The following is a 22,055-nucleotide window of genomic DNA, read 5'->3' on the forward strand; positions in this document are numbered from 1 at the left end:
GAGTTACATTTTTTGAGTTGTCAGTCAGTAGTGTTCCATGGGCTCCCAAACATTACAGGCTATTTATATTGCTTTTGCTCTTAGTGACCCTCCAGAACTTGATGGTAGGACTCTATTGCTGAAGACACTACATCCTTGAGTCATCAGATGTGGGAAAGCTAACTGGAACTGACCTGGAAGCTTCATCCCTAGTAGCTAGCTCTCATGGCGCTGGAAGGTGCTATGCAGGCTACTGGAGGAGAACGGTAATCAATATTACCCAGCTACAAGCCCTGTGAGTCTCAGTAACAACCAAATTGTTAAAGCTTACACATTGGCACAATGATGACATTAGTGTTAAGACAGGAACCAATCATTTTCTGATTGTCTTTAACATCTGCTCTGTAAAATGGAATCCATGCCTGGGTACTTTTATCTTAGCCGACCCCCCATGATTGGTTAGATCACTGGTCTTAGGGGAGAGCCATACTATCATCCTGAGAAATGGGCATTATAATAAACTGACAACTATTTTCTTGTCCTTATACCCATAGATATGTAGTAGCAGATTTCAACCCATATAGAAGCGTCTTCTTCCAATAGAAGACAATGAATACAGACCCACTACTGGTCAACATGTATAGAATAAGATATTATGGAGTGATCAGCTTGCAACAGAACATCTATCTTACACTCCTCTTCCCTAGGCTCACAGATCATCACAGAAGAAAAATCAGGAAGATTACAAAAGCCAGAAGTAGTGAACATTTGTAGTGAAACATTATTTGCTGGGCATGGCAGGGCTATTGCACACATGTTCTCAGAGCAGCTGTGACTGCTTACACAAAACCCAGACAAGATAAAGACAGCAGAAATTCCAGAGTGAATGGAGGAGGAGGTCATGAAATCCTACCCGTAGCTATTGATGGCTGTTGAAGGAAAGGGAGTATGCTTTCTTTAAGGCTGAGGCATCCGAAAGACTAGCCATGATCCAGCAGATGCTCCTACATCCATATACATACAGCCAGAACTGTGTGGACTCAGCAGGTTTTAAAAGACAGCAGATGAATTTGGGAGGGAAAAATAGGGAGACATACGAAAGGAATTAAGAGGGAAGGAGGAGTGGATTTAATCTAAAGGCATTATATTCCATCAGGTAGGACTTAAAAGAGACATAGAAGCCTCATATTCTTTGAGATCTGCTGCTCATATGTGCATTTTACAAGAATGAAATGCAGTAGGAGGAACTTATGCAAGACTAGACAAGTGTGCCAGATAGCATCTGCTAAAAGCAAGCTTCCAAAAGCAGTAGCAAAGTCCCTTATGATAACGACATGGCTTCATTTGGCTGTGGTTCTACTTCTCTTGAGTGTGATAACCAGGAGGCAAAATCCAGCGAAGACTCAGCTCTAGCTTATGTGTAACCAAGAAGACTGAATTCATATCTTTCCAATAGGTTTCTAGGTAGGTGCCCATTTCTGCTTGCATGTAAGCTACTCCCTTGCAATTGTTGACAATTGCCTACAGACAGAAGAAACTGATGGAATTTTGAGGGCAAGTTAAGTATTGCTCCCCAGATGTGGAGGATTGCAAAGAGAGGAATAAAAGAGTTACTTTGCAACGCTGAGCAAACTGTTGATCTTTTCTCAGCGTTGGTTTTCTCATATATCAAATGTTAACACTCTTTGCAGAACTTTCTATCTTCCCAGTTCCTTCTTCACACTCTTTTATAAAGTCTATGGTTTTATTTATAAAACCCAACCTCTATCGTGCAGTATGAAAAGGCTACCTTGGTGAACACAGGGGACTGGGGTTCTGCATTTGATTAAGGAATGAAAGAGAAGGTGATACTACTATCCATATTATTATACCCAAATCCACGTACTTAGTTACATACAGCTTGTTAGAAGACCTGGTTTCTTTACTTGGGGTGAAACACTCTGAGTATTTAAAATCCAGATGCTTTCCTTTATGCAGTTGTAGCACTTGTACCTAGAAAATGCTTGAAACTTTTCCTCCATACGTCCCAGGTATAACAACTTACACTGATCAACTAACCCGATCAGTTTAAGCTGTTACCAACCAGACTTTAAATTTACTTATGGAGAATATGAAACATCTGATGGAAACTTCAGCTTGAATGTCTGTTGCTTTTCCCCAACCCCCCTTTCTTCTCTACCGTGCCTTTAGTTGAGATGCTAAGATACACAAGGAATGGGTATTGGTATTTAAAGACTACATAGTCAAGGTTTAAATGGCTCCTAAATTTTAGTGAGTAAATTTTTTCTTTCCTTATACAGTTGCTCTTGTTGGACACTTAAGTTTCCAAAATAGAACACTTCCTGCCTTTTGGAATTAAAAGTGAATTCATTCTTTGGATAATTGGAATACTCTGTCTGTCCTGGTTGGGCACACAGGCTAGCTATAGAGCTACCATGCAGTTATTTACTCCAGAGACTGGTGGAATCTCTCTTAAATGATATGCAGTGGGTGGATTTTTCTCAAGCACATTTCCAGTGGCATTTAGTTTTTCTTATCTAGACTTATGTCTCCATTACTGGGACTCTCCCAGAGGGCTTAAAAATGAAACCTTTCCACTGGGTGTCAAAACACAGGGGTTGAAATAATGTAGAATGACTCGATCTGATGTTGGTCTTTTCATTAATTGGGTAGTTGATAGAAAGAGAGACTCTAGTAATTTTCTTCTTTGTCCTGTAAGGAAATACAATCAAGCTGTGTTTGGTTTTATTAAGAAGCAGGCTGATGGTGACTTGGAAAGTTTAAATTTGTTTGCCAGTGTGGTAGAAGTAAAAGGTGGGCCTTTAAGAGGTATGAATGCCTTTCTTATAGGACTGGGTCTATTCCTATAAGATTAGTTACCACAAACTTGGGTTGTTATAAAGGAAGGTTGCCTTTGGGTTTTTCCATCTCCTGTAGATACTTAATTTTCTCCCTAACTTATACCATGCTGTGTAGCAGCATCAGGTCTTTGCCAGAAGAAGCCACCCTGTCTTAAACTTTACAGCTTCCAGAACTGTGGGCCTAAATAAACATCTTTTGTTTGTAAATTACCCATGCTCATGTATTATTTTATAGCAACAGATTTAGACAGAAGGCATGGATTAGTGTCTGTGAATTTATGTTTCGGCCTCAAGCCTTTAGAATAACTGTAGTAGGAAACTTGCTGAAGTACATTGCTGTGCCTACTTTGAGGAAGTAGGTTGTTTTAGCCAGTTGTGATAGTGATGTGTAGGCTTCATACTTCACAAACAACAGAAATGAACTGCTCACAATTCTGGTTAGAGATCAAGGTGCTGTGAGACTTGGAGCATGATAAAAGTTCTTGGATTGATAAATGATGCATTTTGGATGCTGTGTCTTCATATGGCAGATGAATGAGGGCACCTTCTTGAGTCTCTTATAAGAACACTATCTTAGATAGGGCTTCTATTGCTGTGATGAAACACCATGACCAAAGCAACTCAGGGATGATAGGGTTTATTTGGCTTACACTTCCATATAACTGTTTATCACCTAAAAAAGTCAGGAAAGGAACTCAAACAGGGCAGGATCTTGGATTCAGGAGCTGATGCAGAGGCCATGGCGGAGTGCTGCTTACTGGCTTGCTCCCCATGGCTTACTCAGCCTTCTTTCTTATAGAGCCCAGGACCATCAGCCGAGGGATAACACTACCCACAATGAACTGATTCCTCTCCCAGCCTTCCTCATCAATAATTAATTAAGAAAATGTCCTACAGGTTTGCCTATAGCCTGCTTTTATGGAAGGACTTTTTCCAATTGAGGCTCCTGCCCTCTGATGACTTTAGCTTTTGTCAGGTTGACATAAGACTAGCCAGTGCTGACACTAATCCAATTCATGAGTAAGGAGCTCTCATGACTTAATTACTCCTCAAAGTCTCTAGCTCTTTACACCATTACACCGAGTATGAGGTTCCAACATATAAACCACCTTCAGAGCACAGAAGAGGACAGTCTTCATATTATCTCAGTGATCATTTTCTAGAGAAATGTATCTCAGTCATCAGGATGAGGGATAACTGGGCTTTTCCTGGGCTGCTAGATCTTTTTTTTTTCATAGCCACTGGGGATCTTAATAGTGGCCACATTCCCTTTGTTGGATGCTTGATAGTTTAGAACTCATTTCAAAGTCAGCAATTTCACAGAGATTAGAGTGAGGCTCTCCCCAAACTGGAGCCTGACCTTAAGAATAGCCAAACCAAACCAACAACAACACCACAACTGTATCTGTGGCCATTCATTTCCCCAAACCAACACTTGGGTCCCATGGTCTCATGCAGTGCTTATGTTACTCAGATAGAATTGGTACATAGAAAGATTTAAATTAGCCTGAATAATAATAAACTGTCATTTCTAAGCTCTCATCAGGGTGGTCAAGCTGGGGTTTTCTGATATTCCAGATGCTTCCAGTCCTAAGCATGAACCATCAAAATTAAAGCCCAAGGCACCCCGTGCCAGATACTATCATCTAGTCCAGAGTGTGAAGACGAAGCAGGACTTCCTATCCTGTCCCGTCACCAAATCAGTGACAATAGACAGCGATAGCTAATACAGTAAAAAAAATCTGAGATATACTTTTAGTTCGCTGAGCAGTTAAACTGTATCTGAAGATCATGTAGAAATGGATAAGATATTGTCCCCGTTAGCGCTTCTATTGCTGTGATAAAACACAGTGACCAAAAGCAACTTGGGGAGGAAAGGGTTTATATTAGCTTCCAACCGAGGGCTGTCATGGAGGGAACCCAAGGAGGGAACCTGGAGGCAGGAACTGAAGCCGTAGAGGAGTACTGCCTACTGGCTTGGTCCTCATGGATTGCTCAGCCTGTTTTCTTATAGCTCCCAGGACAGCCAATCCAGGTGTGGCCCCACCCACAGTGAGTTGGTCCCTCCCACACCAACCATCAATCAGGGAACCACCAGAGGCTTGCCCAGGGGCCAAGCTGGTGGGACATTTCTCAATTGAGGTTCCCTCTTCCCAAATGACTGGCGATTGTATTGTATTGAGTTGTTATAAAGACACCCAGCACAGATATGGGAGGCAAGGAGCAAAGGAAGTCTGTTAGTTACTTTTCTGGTGCTGTGATGAAACACCTTGACCATGGCAACCTGTAGAAGAAAGAATTTATTTATCATTCTACAGGGACAAGAGTCCATAGTGGCAGGGAACGGTGACAACAGGCATCAGTCATGCACTAGAAGTAGGAGGGATGCAGAAAAAGCAAACTCAAAATGGTGCCAGTCTTTAAAATCTCAAAGCCCACTTCTAGTGACATCCTTCATTCCAACAAGGTTACTCCTCCTACACCTCCAAAAGTGGTGTCCCCAATTGGGGACCAAGAATTTGCCTGGGAATATTGGGAACTCTCATTCAGGCCACCATGGGTAGAGACCATTCACTCCACACTAAGGAAATCTAAATTGTCATAATAGATCTGCCATGTCTACACTAAGGAAATCTAAATTGTCATAATAGATCTGCCATGTCTTAGGACTTTGGGGGCTCAATTGCCTCCTGTCCTATGACAAGAAGGAAGTGAAATTATTCCTAAGTTTTCTTCTAGGCTCATCGTTTTCCTTTTCAAAACATTTTTTTAGAGTCAGGTCTGGTGGTGCAAACATATAATAACAATTTCTTAGGAGGCTGAGGATCACAAGTTCAAGATCAGCCTGGGCTGAACAGTGATTTCAGTGTCATCTATGTAGCCTGTGTAGCTTACTGAGACCATGTTTGAAAATAAAGAGCAGTGGAAGGTGTTCCAGGGCCAAAGCTCAGCAATAAAGCACTGCCCGCTATGGCAAAGGCTCTTAACTCAATTCCCTAGACTGTCAATACCAAACAAAACAAATAACACTGAGACAATTCTGAGGGTCTGAGCATGTTTTCTCTCTTTCTTGGAGGATTAAAAGAAAAGAGCTGTTTGGTTCCCAAAGCAAAAAGAGTCAGCACTGAGTGCCACCCATAATTCAGAAGTCTGGAAAATAAAAAAAAGCTTACCCAAGCATTTCAAATGTTATTTGTTTACACTAACAGCTCTTGCAGTACTTGCTTGAGTGAGTGACTGAATAAAATTGACCATGCATATGAGTAATTTCTAAAAGAATTTCCCATCATACATTTGGGCTTTCCCTGTTGGTTTTTTGTTGGATTCCCATGTTTTTTCCTTTAGGAGGGGTTTGAAAGGATAGAAAATAATACTCTACAATATCAAAACAGAAGGGTGGATTGAGAGGATATGTGGGCACTACATATAACCAGCCTTGAAATGTGGTTTATGAGTCTAGGTAGCACCAGGGATGTCCTTGAGAGAATAAATAGCCGAGAACTTTACCTCAGCGATGAGTTATGACAGTAGGCTTCATGTCTCACGTAAACGGTAACCTTTGCTTAGTGTAACCCTAGCTCTTTGTAAAGAGAACAGAATTAGACTCCACCAAATGAAGAGCCAAGATCTTGGCAGTCTTACCCTGGAGAGATGAAAAGATACATGGACATAATACAAATGAACAATGGTGATGCCCTTATATATTCCCTGAACGGCTAGGATGCCTGCTTACACTAGTTTCATGGATAATGTAGGTTCAGAGCTTTGAAAAAATACAATATGATATCTACTTAAAAGTGAATAATGGAAGAATCTGATAAAATTCAACTAGGGAAAAATAAGATAAAGGGAAGTAAATTTAGCGACATACAATATTTTATATTTTAAAACAGTGGATGACCGAGAACACTGAATTTATGTAATAAAGTTGGTGCTTTATTTTTAAGTCTTGTTCATTTGATTTGATGGAGAAGTTTAGCATTCTATTCTATTTTATTTCCTATGACTTACTCTGATAATTAATTTGAAGCAATACATATTACAAATAATGTGTTTTTAAAAATTATATCATAAATAATTTTGTTTTTAAATTATGTATGTCCTTATTTTCTTTTATCACTTCTTTATTCTCTCTCTTCCCCTACCTGTGTGTGTGTGTGTGTGTGTGTGTGTGTGTGTGTGTGTGTGTGTGTGTTAGTTACTCTGGGTTGGATCCAGAACATCAGTTATGTAGTTCTTTACCATGGATCCACACTCTTAGCTCCAGATGGATATTTTAATGATGGATCTAAAAAAGTTTGATGTTTTGATACACAAGAATTCTCAAGTTTCACCTTGCTCTTTTTCCTAGTTTAGTAAGTATTTTCTAGGAACAAGGGATTTAATTTTTTTCTGGATCTCTTGGTTCCTTACCTTATAGCCTTTACATCCAACCCTGTCTCTTTTCCTCCATATCTCTCTTTTCAGAAAAAGAAATAATTTAAAACAATTTAGCATAGCAATATAAAGCCAAGACTAAAACACTGTTTCATAGATTATTAAAAAGTTTATTTCCACTGGTATAGAGGTACATGCCTTTAATGCCTGTGTTTGGGAGACAGAGGTAGGTGGATCTCTGTGAATTTGAGACCAGCTTAGTCTACACAGTGTCAACCAGAAGAGCTAGAGCTACATAGTAACATCCTGTCTCAGATAAAAAAAAAGTTTATTTCCTCACACTCAAGAGTTTTGCCTTCTCCTTTGTGTCTCTTTGGTGTTTCTCTTTTCTTCTTTCTTTCTTTCTTTCTTTCTTTCTTTCTTTCTTTCTTTCTTTCTTCCTTCCTTCTTTCTTTCTCCTTCCTTCTTTCATTCTCTTTCTCTCTCTTTATTTCCCTCCCTCTCTTCCTCCCTCCTTCCCTCTCTTCCTTCCTTTTCTTTTATGTTCTATGATTTTTCCAGTGACAGGAAGGCAGGCATTACTGATAATTTACACCTCCTTTAGAGAGAAATGCTCACTGTCCTGATTCCTATGGTTCCTACCAGAGCTAGGAGGTATTTAACACAGAACCACTCTTTGAAGCAGTGATAAAAGAACACTATTCTGTAAATAGCATATACAGTTCTATTTGGATTTCTCCATAACTCAACCCTTATTGTTACTGATTTCTTGATCCCGAGACCCACACTGTCTGCAGTCTTTCTCTCATGGTTTCTTCATCAAAAGACATGTTTCCTACTCATGAGTTATGGATGTTACTGCTTCTTTGCCCCTGATGCTGAGACTCTACTTGTTTGAAAAGAATCAAAATCTACTTTAAAACCATACTAACCGACAGGTTCATCTGGGGCTGTCATGGCTGCTAATCTTGGTTATCAACTCGTTTACATCTGGAATCAACTAAACCACAAGCACCCAGGCACTCCTGTGTGGGATTTTCTTGATTAGATTGTTTGAAACAAGACGAGCCTCTCTAAATGTGGGCAGCAGCTTCTACTGGCAGTTCATATAAAAGAACATGAAAGAAGGACATTCCTTTTTGCCTGCTTGCCCTCACTCTTGGTGACAAGTTCATCCACCCTGTGCCTTCAGTGATATCAGAAGCTGCTCTTTAGGGGTCCTCTGGGCTTTGCAGCAGACTGGGACTTCTGAGACAACCAGCCTTGTGAATTCTCTTTCTTTCCACTGTAGGTGGATCTAATACTATTTTTTTTGTTGTTGGTTTTACGAAACAGGGTTTCTCTGTATTGTTTTGGAGGCTGTCGGACCAGCCCAGCCTTGAACTCACAGAGATCCGCCTGCCTCTGCCTCCCGAGTACTGGGATTAAAGGCATACACCACCACCACCCTCTAACACTCTTTAACACATATTCATTCTGTCAGTTCTGTCCATTGAGAGAACCCTGACTATTGCAGGGGTGCACGGCCTGTGGCTTGGTGTTTGGAGTTAAGAATTCAAAGGTAGTTGGTAGTTAGTCTCTAATCCATGTGTCAACATTTGGAGGTAGGTACTGCATATCAAAAATGGTTACTTCACTTGGGTTTCTGTCACTGTTGCCTCATCACTCTCCACATAGGAGCCTGCCTTTCTGGGCCTCTCCATGTGACTTGGACTTCTCACAGCATAGTGCCTATAGGGAAGTTGGATTTCTGACACAGAAGGAGGCTTATGGCTCTGAAAGCAAGTATTCTGTTAGTCATTTATTTCTTCAAAGAAAAAATTTCCTCACTTTGTGGTGTTTGAAAGGTTCAGGCCTTACGCTGGCCTGCCTTGTTACCTGGCAGAATGCATTCAGGCAGTTCTCTGGCCAACCCAGAGTTCCATGAGAACCAGTCTGCACGCAGGTGCAAAGGACCCCTTTAAAAGACAGACCCCGAAGCAGAGGCAGGCAGATCTCTGTGAGTTCGAGGCCAGCCTGGTCTACAAAGTGAGTTCCAGGACAGCCTCCAAAACAAGACAGAGAAACCCTGTCTCAAAAACCCAAAAAAAAACCCCAAATAAACAAAAAACCCCAAAAGACAGACCCTGCCCACTTCTGCTCTCTTGTCTTCCTCTCTCTGTCATCATCTCTTCTCTCTCATCTTCCTCTTTCTCTCTGTCATGTCTGTCTCCCCCTTTCAGTCTCGATATAATAAACTATGATTAATATGCTCTCCATGGCTTGTGCTCCGTCCATCATGCCAGTTCTGGCTCCATAATTAACAACTGTTTATGATTTCATGGACCCAGAATAATAAGAATATAAAACTATTTGAAAAAACCTAATTCATAAATTTCTTCCACATAAAAACTCAGGCTTTAGGACTCAAATCTAAGATAATTTCTTCTGAATCGAAGGGTAAGCCATTTCCTACTTTGTCTTATTAGGGAACCTTCAAATATTGCTAAGGATAGGACTGATGGCCCTTCCCCTACTGCTGCCCTCTTCCTCCTCTGTTTTAGCTACTTTTCTATGTTGTTGTGATAAAACGAGATCTAAACCTTATGCAAGAAAGTGTTTATGTTTGCTTATGGTTCCAGAGGGAGACCCCACCGTGGTAGGGGAGGCAAAGCTGCAGGCGGCTAAAATTGAAACTTGAATGACCACATTCTCCACTGCAGAGATAAAGCAGAGACAGAAAACTGGACATAGGGCAAGGGTATGAACTCTCGAGGCCCATCCCCAGTGATATACTTCCTCCTGGAAGGTTGCAACACCTCCCTGAACAATCCCACCACCTGGGAATGAGATGATCAAATATGGGAACCTATGGGAGACAACTTTCACACAAACCACCACATCCTCTGACCTCCTCCTTTGTTTCCTTGAGACAAAGTTTTACTCTGTAGGCCAAGTTGGCCTCAAATTTGTAACTATCCTCTTGTCTGAGCTTCCTCAAAGCTGAGGTCACAGGCAGGAGAACTTCACCTAAAGGGATACTTTTACTTGTTTGTTTGTTTTGAGAAGAAACCAGGCAGTGGCTATGGTGGTGATGAAGGCAGAGGCCCAGGATGCAGGGAGGTGCTGTGCAGTACTTTCAGAGGTTCAGTGTCTGGTGCCTGAAATCACTGAACCCCTGAGAGAGGTCAGGAGCAAGGCTGCGGAGAGGCAAGAGCCTAACTATCTTTGAGACAATAATACAGTTCTTTTAAAAATTATGACAAATTATTATTACTTTCATTTGTTATTCTCTCTCTCTCTCTCTCTCTCTCTCTCTCTCTCTCTGTATACAGATGTGTGGGGATGCATGAGCACTTGTACCTGTGGGTACGTGTGTGTGTGTGTGTGTGTGTGTGTGTGTGTGTGTGTGTGTGTGTGTGGATACAGATGTGTGGGGTGTATGAGCACTTGTACCTGTGGGTACGTGTGTGTGTGTGTGTGTGTGTGTGTGTGTGTGTATACAGATGTGTGGGGTGTATGAGCACTTGTACCTATGTGTACATGTCCATGTGAACCAGGGCAGGGTATTTCTTGTCTCCCTCTAGCTCCATCACATGATGTTTTTTGAGACATGGTTTTCCACTGAACCCAGAGATTGTGATTTTGGCTAGGCTGGATGGCCAGCCAGCTTCTAGGATTTACCTGTCTCTGTCCCCCAGGGCTGTGGTTATGGGTATCTGAAGTCTTGTTTGGCTTTTAACTGGGTACTGGGAGTTTGAAATTAGACCCCCTTGCTTTCATAACAAGGATTCTAACCCACTGAGCCATGCTCTTAGCCCCCTAAATCATTCAAGTTTAAATCCTGTAAGCTTACCTGTACCTTGGTCTGTTTCCTCCATGGAACTCCCGATTCCCCACAGCTCTCTCACTCTTTAAATATATGCCCCTAAACCAACACTCGCTCAAAGTTATCTTAAAACTAACTTGCTTTGTTCTAGTTTATTTATCTTTAAATAAAAATATGAATTTCTTCGTGATCAGGCTTATCCCCCCACCCCGTTTCTATTTAAATGGAAAGGACAATTTAACTCAGATGACACCTTCTCTATGGTAGTATCCTGAAACAGAAAAGCCACTTCTGAATATAGGGACAGACACCTAATACTTGGCCTTTTAGAAAACCATATGGAACCCACTACTGTAGAAACTTCCAATAATACATACATATGTAAACAGAAATTAAATGAGTCACCATGTAATGGGAGAGACAATGCCCCAAGTAGACATCTTATGCACCAACTACAACCTCTTACATGACTCTGGCACTCATGATGGTAACATGACACCCAACACGACTATATAGTCTTAGTAGTCCCTGTGGACACAGTATTTATCTTGACAATACTTGCACATACTAGTATGTGTGTGTCTGTGACTGGAATGGGTTACATTTTGCAGAGTAATCAGACAAAGACAAATATCACAGGGTGTTGGTTAACCTCTATAACCAACTTGAGGATGGAGACATATAGCTGAAGTCCCCACTTTTTTATACCACCAGACATGGAGAAATCGATGTGACCAACTAGAAGCTTTGTCCTTCCTAACTGGCATTCACTGTGCTGGAATGTATTTGGCACACTATGGAAGAAGAAAATTGATCATCATTTAAATGAGCTACACACTCTGATTCCCACAGCACTGACCTGTATACGAGATATACAGGTGCAATAGCAGCACAAATAAAATACTATGGGAATAACCAACCATTTGAAAAGATTGGCTTTAAGGTCCACCCCATGAGATGGAACCTATTCCTGACACCACTAAAGTGACAAGCACCTGCAACTAGATAGGTCATAAGCCTAATGGAAAAAATGACTACTATTATTCTACTGAAGAGCATAGTGATGGAATGACTCATCACTCAGCCCTCACCAGAGAAGCTCCCTCTTGCAGTTGACGGTAATTAGCACGGAGACCCATGGCTAGACCATGTGCAGAGAGTGAGAAACTTTGGAGCACTCAGCCTTAAATGGGATGTCTTCATCAAGTTCCTCCCATGAAGGCTCAGGGATCTATGCAGAAGAGGAGTCAGAAAGACAGAAAGAGCCAGAGGTGGTGGGTAAATCCAAAGAAACAGTGTCTTCCGGACTCAACAGGACAGATGTACATATGGACTCACAGACACTGGCAGCACACACAAAACTTGCATGTGTTCAAATCAGAAAAGATCCCCATGTGAGAAGGGAAAACAGACACAAAGTCCCACTCCTAAATCAAAAAGCTATTTGTGAGTGATACCCGCTGGGAAAGGGGAGATCCGTTTTCTTCAGTGTGGTAATAATGGGTATATCAATGACACTTCAGGACAAATCCCATGTCCAAGAGTAGTTGGCTAACACAAAATGAATTTCATGTTATTCATTGCACTTTTACAATTTTAGCATTTTTGTCTTTTGTTGTTTTGTTTTTGCAGTTAGTTTATTTTTGGCTGAGGGAAGAAGGAGAGAGAGAGAGAGAGAGAGAGAGAGAGAGAGAGAGAGAGAGAGAGAGAGAGAGAGAGAGAGCATGGAGGAGCATGGAGTTGGTGGGATAGGGAGGTAGGGAAGAGCTAGGAGTATCTGGGAGCGGAGAATATACATTGTATGAAAAAGTTAACTAACAGTAAAATGCTTTTTAAAAAATCTACCTCTACAACGAGGAAGTAAGATACCTTTTAATTTCTTTACCTCCTACAGAAGACACTTTGATATTTAACCCTAAAACTTCTATGTCCTATGATTTTACCTATAACTAAAATATTCTTTTTGAGAGAAATGTTATTGATTTTAGTATGTAAGTTTTCATATTATAAAGACATGTCCAGCTTTTAAGAGGCTGTTCCATTTCTGTTTGCCCTAAATACAGACACACACACATACACCATGCACACACACACATCACACACCATACACAGTACACATATATATCCCTCACACCACAATATACATACCACTCACATACCATACACCACACACACACACACACACACACACACACACACACACAGTATTTGCACATATTGCCAAGATGAATACTTTGCACACAAGGACAGCTAAGATCACCTAGTCTGGTTAGGGTGTCATGTTACTGTCATGAGTGCCAGAGCAATGCAACTAGAGGACTACTAGAGGGGAGAAGCAATAGCATTAAACAGGCTTTGCAAATAAAAAAGACCATGCCCAATGCTCATTTTCAAGTTTAATTTTTAATAGCTGTAAAAGGATGTCCATCATCCAGATATTGCTCTGACTACCTTATATACATAATGTCTCTCACCACAAGAGGTTTGGCTATTATTCTCATTTAACAGAGAAGCAAGCTTAGAGAGGTTAAAATAATATCCTAAAGCCACACTGATTGTGCATGGCAAAGACAGCAATAAAGTCATCGCTATCTACCTTTAGAGTGGTATGCCCTTACCACCATCTGCTCTCTGTGAGAACTTCTTTGTCCTTGTAGCAAATCTTTCCTATGTACTCCCTGCAGGTGGGAAAAAACAGACCTAGGCACTGAGAAGAAGCCAAAGTTCTCAATTACCTTTGAACTTAAAAGCAACCTCAGAGGGATCCATCCACACAGCTATGCCTACCAGTAGTCTTTACATACCTAAGACTAGATCATAAACACCTCCGAGTGTGCTGTTTGTTGCATAGATGTGTTATGGAATCAATGTGGTATTGAGATGAACCCAAGTGGCAGTGTGTAAAAATCTGTCAAATATGGTGGAGATGTATGGGGAGACTGTTGATCCCAGGTTTGGGATGTGAAACCACTGTGGTCATAACATTGAAGAACCATATACAATGTCTGGTAAAGGTAGCACTGAGTGTGTGACAAGGAAATACAGATGTTTGTGCAAGACAGAGAGTGAATCATTGCCTGGGTCCAGCCCTGATGCTACAGAATATGAGGGCAGCTGACTGTGGTCTCAGGAAAGCACTGAAACCTAGTGCCAAGAGAGGCAGAACTGGGTGAGAGGAGAGGAGGTATTGCAGCCTCCCGGACTCTCCTGTTAGCAACTTCATTTTAGCACAGTGCTGCCTTTGCAGTGTCGAGTGCTGTGAGAGACTGAGGGGCTGAGGTTCATAGCAGGCAAGAGAAATGGGACAATAACATGTTTGTAGGTCACTTGCAGGTCAAGGGACAGTTTGGGATGCCAGGATATTGGGACAGAAGACTTGTGGCAAAGAATACCCACGCAGAACTGGAGAGTCTGGGATGGGGAAGTAAATAAAAGCATTGCTAACGTGTGTATGAACATCTATAGTAACATCTATATGAACATGAGAATCTTGTTAAAAGATTTTAAATACAACTGAGGTGGGTCCTGAGGTCTTAACCATTTCTCAAAACAGGAGGTAAAAACCTAATTCTTGGAGTCATCTAAAGCAATAGCAAGCTGATCTGGTCTGCCCATCTCTTGCTTGTTCTCATGGACAGAAGGCCATCCTCACGATCAAACAGTACAACATAGTTGTATGAGAAAGGAACTCAGAAATTCTTGTCTTCAAGAATCTCTTATCAGGGGGGCTTGAGTGATAGCTCTTCCAGAAGACCCAGATTCAATTCCAGACACCCACATGGCAGCTAACAACTGTCTGTAACTCCAAGGTCTGACACCCTGACACAGGCAAAACATCAACACAAACAAAATAAAAATAAATTGTCATTATAATGAATCTTTATCAGGGTTTTACAAGGGAGGCAGTTACTTTTCTAACCCCCTACTGACTCAGAATAGCACTCAAAACCATGAGCAGATGTTATCAGCCTTTTTCCACATCTTGTTTCTAGTATTTGTTATGGTTATTTCTTTTTTCCAAGGCTGTTTTCAACCTGCTGCCTTCACAGAATGATATTAGACCTAATTCCCACTCCCCCACCTCTCATTATTCTGGGTCAGGGTTTGGGAGGACCATTAAGGAGAAAGAGGGGACATAGTTTAAGATTAAAGCTGTAAATTCAAGCTAGCTTCTAAAAGCTGATTACATGGAAAGTCCAAAGCATGGTTACATGACTTTCTTAAAGGCATGTTAAATTTAAGCAAGCTGAGTACACGGGAGAAAACAGATTGAGAACATAGTTGTAAATGGTCTCAAAGCATATTATTAACCTGGCTGCAAGGATGAGAGAGTGTTTAGTTTATGAAGGAAATTTTGTAAGACACATAAAAGTCATCCCCACACTGTATTCTGTATCATAACATTGGAAATAAATTATTGGAGACATTTTGGAAAATTAGACTCTAACAAAATACAATCAATGCTAAAAGCACTCTGCAATTTGTGTTGAAACAACTTTTAAAAGTAAAAGTAGTCAGAACTTAAGGGCAAAAACCCTAGACATTCAGAGTCTAGAAGGTATAAAGTAAAAGTAAATTTTACCCTTTTTAATTCCCAATTTTTTGTATATATTTCTAGAAAATATTTCTGCACAAGTTGTATATATAAAATTACTTTTTCTACTTTTTCTGTATATCTCTATGTATCTATACTTTGGCTCTTTCATTTTATGGGGCATTTCATACATGATCATTTGAAAACGACACAGGAAAGTCTGAGTCAGTCTAAGTTGCACAGGATGTCCACATGATTTATAGTAGTTGACTTTATCTGTTATCTATTGAAATATATGTGGGCTTTTAGAAACAGACCTAAGTGGAAAGCCTTGCTATGGCTTTGAACAATTTATTAAGTGTTATCTATAGTAGTGGATATAACAGGAAAGTGAACATATTTTCTATTTCAATAATTATGGCCAAATCGCACTTCTTCAATTGCTACATTCTCAGCACCTACTTAACTACAAGTTTGTTTTTTTTTTATCATGTACACAGCATATTTTCTGATTGTTTGGTTAGGGTACATTCTTTTTCCTCATAGAGGAGGCTGTTTATCTTTCCTGTATTTATTATCACAGATGCTTTCCATTCTTTTACCACACTCAACATAGAACATTAACAATGTATCTTTATAGCTATGATTTTGTAGATACATTATTTAACAAGTCAAATTTGAGACTAAATCCCCCTTTTCTTCCCATAAAAAGATAATATGGTGTCATACTTGTTATATAACACCAAGACAATGAGATTTGATGTTTCCTGTTTGAAATTAGTGGACAGTTGCATTTTATTCATACTCCAATCTATTTTGCTTTCATGCAATTTTGGAAATTTTTAACACCCCCAAAAAGGATAGTATTGTGTAGTCGACTTTATTCTCTTCCAATTCTGTTAAGATTTTACTTTGCCCCTACCTAGGTGAGAATAACCTTGGAAATAAGTTTGTACCCATGGCTATAATTCTGTGTGTATGTGTTGAGGACCCATGCACGTTTTGGTGATATAATCAGTTTCTAAACTATATCTATTTAGGAAGTCCTAGAAAAAGAAAACAACAGTAATGCTGGAATTTGGTTTGACAGTTGTATCTCAGGGCATCAGCGGGACAGAGCAGAATTCTTTTTGAGGAATATGATCCTCACTTGATTCTAATTTTATCTTTGTGCTACAGCCTTTACATGTGCGGACAGCTGGTGTTGGATAAATCTGTCCTTACAAGCTGGATGAAGTTGGCATAAAATTAAGTATCTGAGGTTAAATCCAAATGCAAAGATAGGGAAAAGGTTGGTTCATCTTTTGCTATTTTACTTTCTGTATCTTGGTGGAAAGACATTATCCACCATGAAGTCCTAGAAAATGACAGAAGGCTTACCATTAGCAGGATGGGATCCTGATCTTGTTAAAGCCCAGTACTTCAGAAAAGACAGAATAAGTTCTGACTCTTCACCCCATCCTCCACTCTGCTGGTGAAATGATAGGCAGTACCTACCTGATTTGGAGGAACCCTTTTCTTTGTCTTTCTCCCTTGAATACGAGATTCCTACCAACAGTGAAGCCCACACTTCCACCTGGGTTGGCACAACAAGCCCCTGTGACCTCTGAGAGTTTGCAAATGGGGGAACCCCAACCCCCTTCTAGACTCTTCCCAGGTGACTAAATAACTTGCTGGTTGTTAAGGAATAAATCTGGGGAGTGAGGTCACAGGATAGTCCAGCTGCTGGCTCTTCTTCAGATGACTGGATTTCCAAAGTAGAAAAGCACTAAAAATACTCCAGAACACAGGTTCTCCTGCCAGGGGCAGAGTACTGAGATAACTAGTCTACTGGGAAGGCTGTTGACATCATCTAGTCTCCTAACGCACTATACAAATTGGAGCCTGGATGAGAGACAGATTTGGTTACCATCTAACTGTCAGTAAAATCCTTAGTTCTTGTCCTGGTGACCTATTGGTACTCCTTGCCTGATTCAATGAATTAGTTTTTCCTCTTTCTCTAGTTAAGTTCATCCAGCAGATCTTCATAGGAGAGGACTTTGTTTTTTTTTTTCTTCTTTTTTTTACACATGTTATTTCCAGCCTCCTCTCCCTGCCCTCCTCCCTTGTCCCCTGTATCCCCAACCCCCCAATCCATCTCCCCTCTGCTCCCCAGGGAGGGTAAGGTCTTCCATGGGGGAATTTTCAAAGTGTGTCATATCATCACAGGAAGGGCCTAGGCCCTTCCTCATGTGTCCAGGCTGAGAGAGCATCCCTCCGTGTGGAATGGGCTCCCAAAGTCCATTTGTACACCAGGGATAAATACTGATCTGCTATCTGAGGTACTATAGATTGTCGAGGCCTCCAGGAGAGGACATTTTTAGTGTTTTATTTTAGTGTGTGTGTGTGTGCATTTTTGCGCACGCACGCGCGTGTGTGCGGCATGTGTGCACATGTTGCGTATAGTGCATATTTATGCATTTGTGTGGTGGCCAGAGAGCAGTTCTCACTGTTGTTCCCCAGGAGTCTTCCACCCTGTGTTTTGAGATGGGTTTCTCATCCCTAGGACCTAGGGCTTAATGTTACACTAGACTGAGCCAGCCTCCGTAGCTCTGGAATTATAAGTACATGGCTTTTTACTAGGGTCTGGAATTGGACTCAGGTTGTCATGCTAATGTGACAAGCACTATACCAACACTATTAACTATTCACCAGCCCCAGATTTCATTTTCTTTTCATTTTGAAACAGTGTCATACTCCATAGCCCTGGCTGATCTGGAACTCACTAGTAGACCAGGCTGAACACAGACTTACAGAGATCCTACTGCTTCTGCTTCATGAGTTTGCTCAACACACCTGACGTGGCAGATTTTATTTTTAGTTGATGAATAGTTGCATATGACAGCAGATGTGGTGGCATATACTTATAATCTTAACACTTGGGCACTGGAGACAGGATTTGTGAGTTCAAGGCCATACTCAGCTGTGCAGTGTAAAAAACATAGAGCCTTACTGCATAATAAGAGACTCAGTGTAATGGACATGAGGTAGTTTGTTTTACACTTTGCAAAACTGAATGCCAGTCTAGAAGGCAGGCACCCTAGCTGAGCACTGAGGACAATTTTCAGAGCCCTGATGCAGACCCTTTACTTCTTTGGCTGAGTAATCAGGAGGGTGCCATATTACAGGTCATGTAGTTCTTTCTTTCCTTTCTGCATGTGGGTTGCATGTTTATCTCTGTTTTATGTCCTGCTTATTTTAAAGCTTCCCAGGTTCATGACCTTGCCACATCTGCAGGCTTCAGGCAAGCTCAGCTGTTGGTAAGTTTCTAAAAGTTCTAGTTTGAGTAGGTGGAGGGGGAGTTCAGGTTGGGGGAGCCAGCTTAGAAGGCTCCTAGTATTTTCTTGTTATCCTTAGCAGGGCCTAGGATGATTCAAAATCCTTTGAATTTGAAAATGAACCATCAGATTATATTTTATTCACCTGTCAGCTGGGGCCAGCCTTGGCTACACGAGAATGCTATCTCAAAAAACCAGACAGACCACGAGGCTGGCAAGGTGGCTCAGCGTGTAAAGGTGCTTGATGCCGAGACTGAAGATCTGAGTGTGATCTCTAGAGCTCACAAGGTAGAGGCGAGAGGCCACGCCCACGAGTTATCCTTTGATCTTCACATGCACTCTGTGGCACAGGTGTGCCGACCCTCCCCCGTGAATGAATAAATAAATGTAAATAATTAACACAAACAAAAACAAAGAACAGGGCACAATGTGGTATTTGAATCCGCTACGCATCATAGAATAGCCAAGCTGGGGAATCTAGCATATCCAGCAGCAGAAACACTTATGGTTTCTTTGTGATGACACTAGGTAAGAACCTCCCTTCTAGCTGTTTTGGTGGTTTTTTGGTTTTGTTATTTTGTTGTTGTTTTTCGACAGGGTCTCTCTATGCAGCCTTGGCTGTGCTGGAACTCACTATGGAGACAAGGCTGGTTTTAAACTCACAGAGACTCACCAGCCTCTGCCTCCCAAGTGCTGGGATTAAGGGGATGTACTGCTGTGCCTGACTGATTTGTTTTTATTTGAGGCAGGGTCTTATGAAGTCCAGCTGGCCATGAACTCACTGTGTATCTGAGGACGGTTTTGAACTTCTTGTCTCTCAAGTGCTGGCATTGCAGGCATACACTACTATAAATATATGCTGCATCATTATTAACTGTATTCACTTCAGTGTCTGCTAGAACAGCAAAACTTACACTCTTTGTATTTATACTTTTGTGCCTGCTGATCAATGTTTTGACTTTCCCTATGCACTCTCTTCCTCCAGCTTAGCCTGACACACAAATACTTATTTTGGTATATGAGAGAATATTAAAAAAAAACACCCCCCCAAAAGATCCTCACAAAACTTCAAGTAGTGTTGTGACTGGTGTCATATACCTTTAATCCCACCTCTCAGGAGGCAGAGGCAAGCAGATCTCTGTGAGTTGGAGGCCAACCTGGTCTACATCAGTGGTTCTCAACCTTCCTAATGCTGCTACCCTTTAATACAGTTCTTCACTTTGTGGTGACCCCAATCATAAAATTCTTTCATTGCTATTTCATAACTGTAATTTTGCTACTGTTATGAATAATAATGTAAACATCTGATCTGTAGGATACCTGATATGCAGCCCCTATGAAAGGGTTGTTTGACCCTCAAAGGGGTCTAGACACACAGGTTGAGAAACATTGGTTCTCAACAAAGTATGTTCCAGGACAGCGAGAACTACTCAGAGAGGCCCTGCCTCAAAGAGTAAAATAAAACACAAATATTCAAGTAGGAGAATAAACACTAGGGAAGGGAGAGAAGTGGGGGCAGGGAGTGGTGAGCCAAGAGCAAGGAAGGGAGTGGGAAGGGTGGACAGGATCTCGTGTGGATGGAAGTGTCACAGTGAAGCCTGTCAGCTAAGACAATTGTTACATACTAATTACAATTTTAAAAAGAATAAATGAATGAAATGCTTCTTTTTTTTGGTCATGACAGAAGCTAGGAGGATTCAGTGTTGTATGCCATTTTCAATGGTAACAAGAAAAGCCAAACCTTCCTGGGATGGTCAAGAACCCTGCAGCTCACTCACCAAAGGATGGCCCGTCCTAGCACAAGGGCAGGGGCTTATGCAACGTGATCACAAGTGCTGACAGCACCCAGGGATCTGCTACCTGCAGGAATGTGTGACTCAGCATCTGGGAGCAGGCTCTCAGCCGGCTGTGCCAGCTCAAGGAGACCTTCAGGCCACCCTGCCCAACGCTTCCTTCAAGCTTTGGCTCTTTTGGCAACACTAGTCTAGGTCTCCAAATGACACTGCTTCTCTTGTCACAGTCGCCTGAGTGGTGAGCTTATAGGCTTGAGCCACTACACTTCTGTAAATCTCTAGAAACAAATAGATAAGACCCTGAAGCCAGGGAATAAAAGCTTTTTGCCATGGTGTGTGTTTACTGGAAAAACTGTAAGACATTCCTGAGTGCCTTGAATACTGGGCATTTACAAGCAAAACCTCATGGACCATCTGACTACACATGTCTTGTGTTCCCCCTTCCATCCTCACCTTAAAGTGATGGATGGTGACACCGTTTCCTTATCAACAGAAGTAACAGATGAATGTTGCCTTGCGTATAACCGAGCTCCACCTGTACACACAAGAAACTTGTTTTGTGCCTATTAAATCTATTTCAGCATTTCTAGTTGCCCCTTAACCATTTTTTTTTTTTGGTTTTACGAGACAGGGTTTCTCTGTATTGTTTTGGAGGCTGTTGGTCCAGCCCGGCCTCGAACTCACAGAGATCCACATGCCTCTGCCTCCCGAGTGCTGGGATTAAAGGTGTGTGCCACCCCCGCCTGGCGCCCCTTAACCAATTTTTATCACCACAAGCCTTTATCATGATCTTCCAGTGACCAGTGCTGAGGAACTGAAGTAGAATTTGATACTCAGCAGAACCAGGGGACTCTAGGTCATGCTGCTCAAGAGCTCTTGACTGGGTTTCCCTGAGGCTTTTATTCCAGGATAGCTGAGGGTTCAAAGCTGGGAGAGAGAAGCAATGTAGGCTCTCATCACTTTCGCCAGGTGTGCTCACAGGCAGAAAGTCTATGGCTGTTTCATTGTGTCTTTGACTATGCTAAACTGAGGAAAGCAAGCATTTTGCCCCTGGCATTTACTGGGCAGGCAGAGGAATCCCTCCTCAACCCCTCCGCAGAGTAAGCAAACTTCTATGGGAACATGACTCACACAGCAGGATAATGTAGGAAAGTCTACTGTATGTGGGTTCCAGTTCTTCTGTCAATTAAATGGGTTAAATACAACTTTTGACATGACTTCATTTACATTTGTAAATATGGTAGTCACAATTTAACTTCAAAAATTATCCTTTAGCAGAAAGAAGCCAAGATTTTAGTAAGTATACTTTCTATTGAAAAATTTCTATTGAAATTTCTGGCAGGCACAATGACTCAGGGGGGTAAAGGTCATTGCCAGAAATCATGT

The 22,055-nt window shown here is 41.4% G+C and overlaps 1 long non-coding RNA gene across 1 annotated transcript in view; it reads left to right on the forward strand.

The window, feature by feature from the left end:
- The window catches only part of LOC110340740, a 40,834-nt gene extending 19,582 nt beyond the window's left edge, over positions 1–21,252 (forward strand). The window contains exons 3-4 of the long non-coding RNA XR_002382542.2: positions 18,803–18,858; positions 20,561–21,252. This is a non-coding gene — a long non-coding RNA (uncharacterized LOC110340740). The remainder of the gene's footprint in view (positions 1–18,802; positions 18,859–20,560) is intronic.
- Positions 21,253–22,055: the final 803 nt, after the last annotated feature.

The sequence above is a fragment of the Mesocricetus auratus genome, unplaced genomic scaffold (genome assembly GCF_017639785.1).
Source record: "Mesocricetus auratus isolate SY011 unplaced genomic scaffold, BCM_Maur_2.0 Super-Scaffold_6730, whole genome shotgun sequence".
Taxonomy (NCBI): domain Eukaryota; kingdom Metazoa; phylum Chordata; class Mammalia; order Rodentia; family Cricetidae; genus Mesocricetus; species Mesocricetus auratus.